Here is a 7500-nt window from a genome sequence, read left to right on the forward strand (position 1 = left end):
TGTGTGTGTGTGCGTGTGCGTGTGTGTGTGTGCGTGCGCGTGCGTGCGTGCACGCGTGTGTGTGTGTGCATGCGTGTGAGAACACACGTGTGCTTGTGGACAGAGAGACACACAGATGAGGATATCATTATCAACCATCCTTTATTTTCCAACCAAGGAAAATCTCTATCTCCTCTCCTCTCCTCTCCTCTCCTCTCCTCTCCTCTCCTTTAGAAAATCAAGCAGAAGTTTGAAGAAATTGAAATTCTAAAAATATGTTTTCAAATACGGGGTGGAATTACAGACTCTCTGTAACATCCGAAAATTGTAGACAAGACTACTCCTCTCCTCTCCTCTCCTCTCACACCCACTGACCTGACATTCTGTCATTGTTTTGATGACTCATCCATGGTGAGTTTGGGATTCGCCAGCTTACACAGGAGGATATATTCATGGGGAAAAGGCCACGATCCCTTGTTTGCTTTGTCGTCATAGTGACGCGATGACCTCGACCTTTGCGCTCACCCCTGACAAACCCTCCGCCCACCAAAACGATCGCCCGCTTTTATCCCACTTCCCACTCCAATCTCCCAGCAGCCACGGCTGTTTATTTACGTCAATTACATGTCTATCAGACCTTAGGAATTGTCCCATCTAAACACTGGGGTCGGCCATTTTTGCGCGACACCCGGGAGAATTAAGCGATGATGTCAGCTTCTTTCAATGTTCCATCTTTCTTTTGGAGTTGAAAGTTCCGCCGTTTTGCCTCCTTTTCCCACACACACTCATCACACAAACCCGCTGGTCACCCACACTCTCATCACCCATACCCTATTTATCCTGACCCCCCGACATCCTGACCCCCTTGTACCTTTGGGAGGACGGGGTGTCTCAGAACTGTGATGCCTGAAGGGAAATGAGTCATCATGTTGAACTTTCATCAGCGTCTTGGCTGACAATATTCTACCACAGACTTTCCCCTTCAATTCCTGGATAATGCAGGACGACCGGCGCGCCAACCAAACACATCTATGCGAAGGTGCTGAAAGCGTCAGTCCAAACTGATTTCCTCACACTTAGATCTACGCAGGGGTAAGGGCCATTCACACCAAGCACGATGATTATCACGATAACTATAAATTTGTGGTTTTAAAAATGGTTCTAACTCAAATGGATGGCAAGCGTCCACGCCACAACTATAAAGACAACTAATCGCTGTGGACGATATCGTTTGGATCACTTTCAGCGTGATTTTTTGAACAAACACAAACACAGCTGAGCGTTTCTATAATTACTGCCATTTTTCATGTAGACAGTGTTCTTTCCTGACTGGTTAAAATGACAGGGCTATGTTGAGCGTTTGCGTTGCAAAACTCAATGTCTGAAATTTGACATCAACGGTATTCGGGTTCCACGCTCCGAGGAAGCGACATGGTTCCATGCATTGTCTATGGCAGTGGTTCTCAACCTGTGGGTTGGGACCCCCCACATGATTTTGGAGGGGGTCCCCAGATGATGGTGAAGTGACCTTTTTAATACCAAAAAAAATAAAATAATAATCAACACACTATGCCATAAAAACTGGTCAAACATTGGTCAAATTGTCAGATAATATAAGAAAGAGGCACACTTTTTGAAAATAGCCGATCTACAAGCTCACAACACCTCGCAACACAAGGCTCTGTGAGCTTGGAGATCGGATTTTCACAATATGTATCTGTCGAACCGAGTCAAACTAAATGTAATGCCTCAACTACTACATTCCAAGTGTTTGTATGGTTGAGGGGTCCCCAGTTCAAATGTGATCATTAAGGGGGGTCACTGTCTGAAATGGTTGAGAACTACTGGTCTATGGCAAGGAGCTACTGTACCTAGCGGTGGCAGGAGGCAGAGCTAGCAAAAAAGCTCTGAAGCTAAGTTGACAAACGTTCCACCTTTCCGCTGTTGCTCTCCGACGAGACAAAGTGGCAGCCAGGAGCATGCTGTCGTCTGAACTAGGCGTACACGTGAAGGCTGTTTCAGATGTTTTTTACACACCCATTGAGCGTTGGGGGAAAAAACGTTGTGAATTCATTCAACATGAGAGATAACTCAAGGTTTGGGGTTGAGACATTAAAGCAAGCTTTGCCCTTATTTTGGCTCTCAATCCTCTCTTTCTCTCAGTCTCTCCATCTCCCCTCTCATGTCCCCCCCTCACCTCACCTCTCTTCTCCACAAACCAGGTCTTCTGTCTCTTCTTTCCTCTCTCTCCCCTGACGCTAGGTTTGGTCAGGAGGTTTTTTTCTACCCCATCGTAACGAAGTGAGAGCGGGCCGCTCCTCAACTTGGCTCACCTCTCTCAGAAACACCCTTTCCTACATCCACCCTCTCCATCTCTCTCTAGATCAGCTATGTCAAAGTACGGCCCGGGGGCCAGCCCTGAAATGTATTATTTGAGGCCTGCCAGTAGGGGGACTGCCCATAAGTCCGACATCTTATTACTCCGACTACGTGGCTTCCGCGTGCGGTTAAGGTTAGGGTCAGGGTTAGGTATAGGGTTAGTAACCGTCGGAATAATGCGCCGTCGGAACAATGACACGGCACCGCCAGTAGTGTCTCGTGAAATTCATACAGTGTTTTGAAATTAACCTGCAGATAGGCTGTGTCTCAGGAACTGCTTGTTCCTTGTTGTTGTTTCATTCTCAAAATGTGAAAGAAAGGGCATTTTAATTTTTAGACCTTTTTAGTTTTACATCTTTGACTACACAGGCATTTGAACAAAAGACAATGCATTTGGGCGTCGCTGGCCTAGTGGTTAAGGTGCATACCATTTATGCTGTACAGAGTTGCAGGTTTGATTCCCTGACAGCCTTTGCTACGTGTCACTCCACGTCTCTCTCTCTCCCTGTTTCCTGTCAGTCTCTGCTGAGTGCTATCAATAAAAGGCAGCAAAGCCCCAACATCTCTTTAAGAAGACAATATTAATCTGTAAATATAATACCAATGCAGTGCATGTGAGTGACTTACATTTGGCTACGCTGACAACAAAAGACTGGAGTTAAATACAATTGTTGTAATGCAATGCATTTGTATGTGACAACAGTACAGTTTGGAAGTATGCAGTCAGATCTAAGGTGTGTTCATATTTTCCCCATTTGAAAAAAAAAAAAGTTTGGACACCCCTGCTCTAGGCAGTACTACTCCCTCTCTTTCTTTCTTCCTCACCTCCTATCAGACGGCCGACCGTGGCTGAGTGGGTAGAGAGGCTGTCTGGTAACCAAAAGGTCACCTGTTCGCCTCCAGGCCTGCCCGTGTATTCATGTTGGAAAGACCCTGAGAAAGATACTTAAACCCTTAGGCCTTCCCTTGCGCTCATTGTGACCATCTGAGCAGCCATCAGCCGGGTGAAGCTGAAATGGAATTTCTTTCGTGGTATTGACAAAAGTCTCCCCTGCTCCTTCGCTTGTCCAGTCTATGACATTTCTCTCTCTCTCTCTCTCTCTCTCTCTCTCTCTCTCTCTGTAAAGGGTTCAGTTAGGTAGTCACACTGAAGTGACCCACTGTTTCCAGCCTTTTCCCTTGGCCTATACCTCCGTCCCCCCCGTCCCCCACACCCTTCACCATCACCTCTGCTCTCCACCTCAACTGCCCCCTCTTTCACCTCCGCTAATCCCTTACGCTCTCTCTCTCTCTCTCTCTCTCTCTCTCTCTCTCTCTCTCTCTCTCTCTCTCTCTGTCTCTCCCTAGGTAGTAGGTTTGGTTTGGTCTGCTATGGCGTCATGCTAAACTGAGCCACCGTTTCCAGCGCTAGCCTTGCGTCAGTTCAACGTCTGTATTATACCCCACTCCCACATTCTCTCCTTTCGCCACCTATCTATCTATCAATCATACCCTGGATGAAGGGAATGTGTGTCGCTAACCGAATTTAACCGCAATTAAGTCATATAAAAATAAATAAAATATTAACAGAATATTCATGGAATAAATGACTTAGCCTAAATATCATTTATAATTGTTCCTCATACAATATTTTACAATATCTTGTAAAGAAAAACACATTTGAAATGAAGAAAACAACATTAGGCTACAGAATGAGATATAGACCTAATATGTAGGCCTATGTTTCACTAGGAAAGACCAACAAAAATAGGTTTACGGTTGTTATTGAATAAACCCAGGAGTATGGTTACTGGAAACTATGCACACCGCCATTTTTGAAATCTGGGTTTAAATACCGCGGGGTTGGCAGGGGAGGAGTTGACAGCTTGATTGGAGATATAGGTGGGTGGTTGACACGGGGTGGAGTTGCCAGTGGCTGGTTAGAGTTGTGTATGGTTGTCTTCTCCTTGGTAAATAAATGTCTTAAGGCCCTATTTGAACTGCCCACACATAGGACTGCAACTTTATTTATTGATATGAGGTCATAGACGGTTAACCGCCCACAATCAGAAGGTTAAACGTTTACCGAAAAAGGTCCAAATGCCCATCCCCTATTACAGATGCGAACGTTTCTTTCCCACAACTTGCAAATAGCACAAAGTATGCGAGCAATGCCACTTCCCACTTGCATTCTGAACATGCTGTATAAAACACAGTATCTGTTCCAAACGGAAGTATACATGGGCCTTAACTCTTCTGTCAAACACAGTTGTTACGGTCGTTTAGGTCAAATTCAGGGCTGAGGAGACACTGGAGATTATCTGGGCGCAAAAACACACCAAAACACAGAGCGAAAAACTGCGACCTTGGACAGTTCACAGAGCGGCCATGTAACGCCGAGGCCGAACGCTTTTTCAGACAGCTCCCTCCCCCATACTGTTGGGATCACACGTGGATTAAAGTTCTCAGTCGCCGTGACTGATTTCAGTCATTTGGATTCCATGGAGTCCATCTTTCTCTTGGCTTGTGACTTTAATACCGCTGCTCTGCACCATGTGGCTGTAAAGTCCATATTTTATTTCAAGATTAAGGAGTATTTGAATTGGTCAAACTAGTAATATAATACGTGTTCATAAGTCTTCCATAAAAGAATCAAGAAGAATCAAGAATCAAGCCGGTTTTATACCGCACTAACTTATACAAGTATAAGCAGCGAACCCTAAAACCCTAATGGTCTCATATAAATTATTTCACAAAAGCAGAGGTTAAAGCCCCAAACTGCGATTTCTTCAACTGGTTATATAATAACCAGTAACAAATAACATTGTATAACAAAACATCTTAATTTGACAACATTTTGTCCCAAGGAAAGCGCTATTGGGGCAGGCCCCTATGATGCAAATATTTGGCTTGACAAAAACATTTTATTATTTCTTTCTTTCTTTAGTTCCATGTTGCGTTAAGCACTTTCAACCCCTATTTCAGTCCCTATTTTGGGCGAGTCATTACGCGCACATTTTTCCCAAAATGTTCAAACATAGTCGAAATAAGCTTGCTACATGTCGCATCGTGATGCATACAGCAGAACGGCTACTTTCGCCCCCATGCAACACCATCGTATAAAATAGGGCCTAAGTGGTTGTCCGGCGGTTGTCCAAAATACATGTTCAAATGACATTTCTTTGGCCAAGTTGTGTAACCCTATGTTTTGAAACAGGCCTGTGAAACACTGTATATTATCCTAAGATCTCTCCTCTCCCCTGATAGTAGGTTCGGTTAGCTTTGCTACCGTCATAGTAAAGTGAAACAATATTTCCAAGCCTCACTTTGTCTTGGCTCACCACCTTGTCTGTGCCCTTTCTCTGCCCTCCCCCCAATCTCTCTCTCTCTCTCTCTCTCTCTCTCTCTCTCTCTCTCTCTCTCTCTCTCTCTCTCTCTCTCTCTCTCTCTCTCCCCCCCGCCCCCTCTCTTCCAAGCTCTCTCTCTCAGTAAATTGTATTTTCTGCTGTCAAAATGAGTTGCAGTTTCCAAGCTTCCTTGCTCTTTGCCTTGGCTTACCCCTCGCTGTTACCCCACTCCGGTCCTTTACCCCTTCTCCTTCTCTCTCTCTCTCTCTCTCTCTCTCTCTCTCTCTCTCTCTCTCTCTCTCTCTCTCTCTCTCTCTCTCTCTCTCTCCTCCCTGCATGGCCGACTCCCCCCTTCACCTCGTCCTTACCTCTTCTCCCCTGGTAGTGGGCTTGGTGCGGCGGCGCTGTGGCGTTTCGCTGTGAGCCAGTGTTTCCACACTAGACTCTCGCTTGCATCATCATCACCCACTCCCTCTCTCCTCAGCTTGCCTCTGTCCCCTTCCCACCCACCCCCACCCCTCCCACATCTTCCGCCCACTTTTCATCCCCACATACTCGCTTCTTTTCGCCGTCTTGTCCGGCGCGCCGTCGACCCAGGACTAGTGTTGGGATCCTTTTGGATTTTTAACGATTCCGGTTCCTTTAAAGGAGTTAACGGTTCCCTCTAACGATTGCAGAATATTAAAATAATATATCCATCGTTGTGTCCTTCATTGTCATTTTTTAGGACACAAATTCAATCATACATGCAGTATTGCATACATAGTATTGTAGTGGTTCTCAAAGTGAGGTACAGGGACCCTCTGGGTTACTTGAGGGGGTTCGAAATGGACCCTTACAGGTCCAGTTGGTTCCATTTGTACACTCTCAGAGTTATGGTGGTTCTTGAAATTAAAAAAAAGTTTGAAAACCACTGGTATAAAAAACGGTTCCGGAAACGGTTCCAAATGTGATGGAACCGTATATATCCGGTTCCTACCGGTTCCGCATCCCAACCCTAAACCAGTACCACGTCCTGGTCAAACGATGGACTGACACGCTGTGCGGCCAACGGTAAAGATGCAGCTATTACCTCGAAGACGTTTATCTGATGCTCTCATGCAAGGACACACAATGGGCCCGATTCACTCAGCTGTTTACACCCATATTTTGAACGTACCGGCATTTACGAACATTCCTACGTTTCGTGTCTGATTCATCAATCTATTTCCGTCGGTCTATTTTGCGGGAGGTCCGCTATTTCTCAAGTCTGCTCAGAGACATGACTTATGGGACCAAAGCTTGCTTATATGTCATTATATGCCTTTTTCTTCGAATGCCTTATTCTTCGTACAAAATCAATTGCAATCGTGCCATTTTTCTTTTTCAGTTGACTGCATTTAGCGCTGAATTAATAGCTGTGTTTGCCGTTTTTGCAAGTGTGGCCACAGTTTTGCCTATTGGACTTTCATGCCAACTCCAATGTCGCGCTATTAATTTATAATATTGACCACATCACATGAAGCAGTCTTACCTTAAGAGGATACAGTATAGCTGCCTGTGTCCATTACTCCATTTTCCAATTCCGACGACGTAGGAGTCGGACAGATGGTTCGTCCAAAGGACAGATTCCTCTCAGTAATCAATAAAGCTCTGATAATTTGTTTGGGATATTGTCGGATTCCAGAATTATCCTTTTACCCCGGCAAAGGTGAGTGAGCAATTTGTTCAGTAGAAGGGCTTATATAATATCCATTCCAAGTTTTATTAGCCTTTGCTTGTGAGGTTGAAGTTTATAAATTAACTTCATATTCTCATTACACGCCATTACTTTATT

General features: G+C 45.0%; 1 protein-coding gene across 1 annotated transcript in view; it reads left to right on the top strand.

Annotated features, from left to right (window-relative positions):
• The window catches only part of dysf (dysferlin, limb girdle muscular dystrophy 2B (autosomal recessive)), a 155531-nt gene that overhangs the window by 118874 nt on the left and 29157 nt on the right, over window positions 1-7500 (top strand).

This window comes from Gymnoscopelus microlampas (assembly GCF_963454915.1).
Source record: "Gymnoscopelus microlampas genome assembly, chromosome: 19".
Classification (NCBI taxonomy): Eukaryota; Metazoa; Chordata; class Actinopteri; order Myctophiformes; family Myctophidae; genus Gymnoscopelus; species Gymnoscopelus microlampas.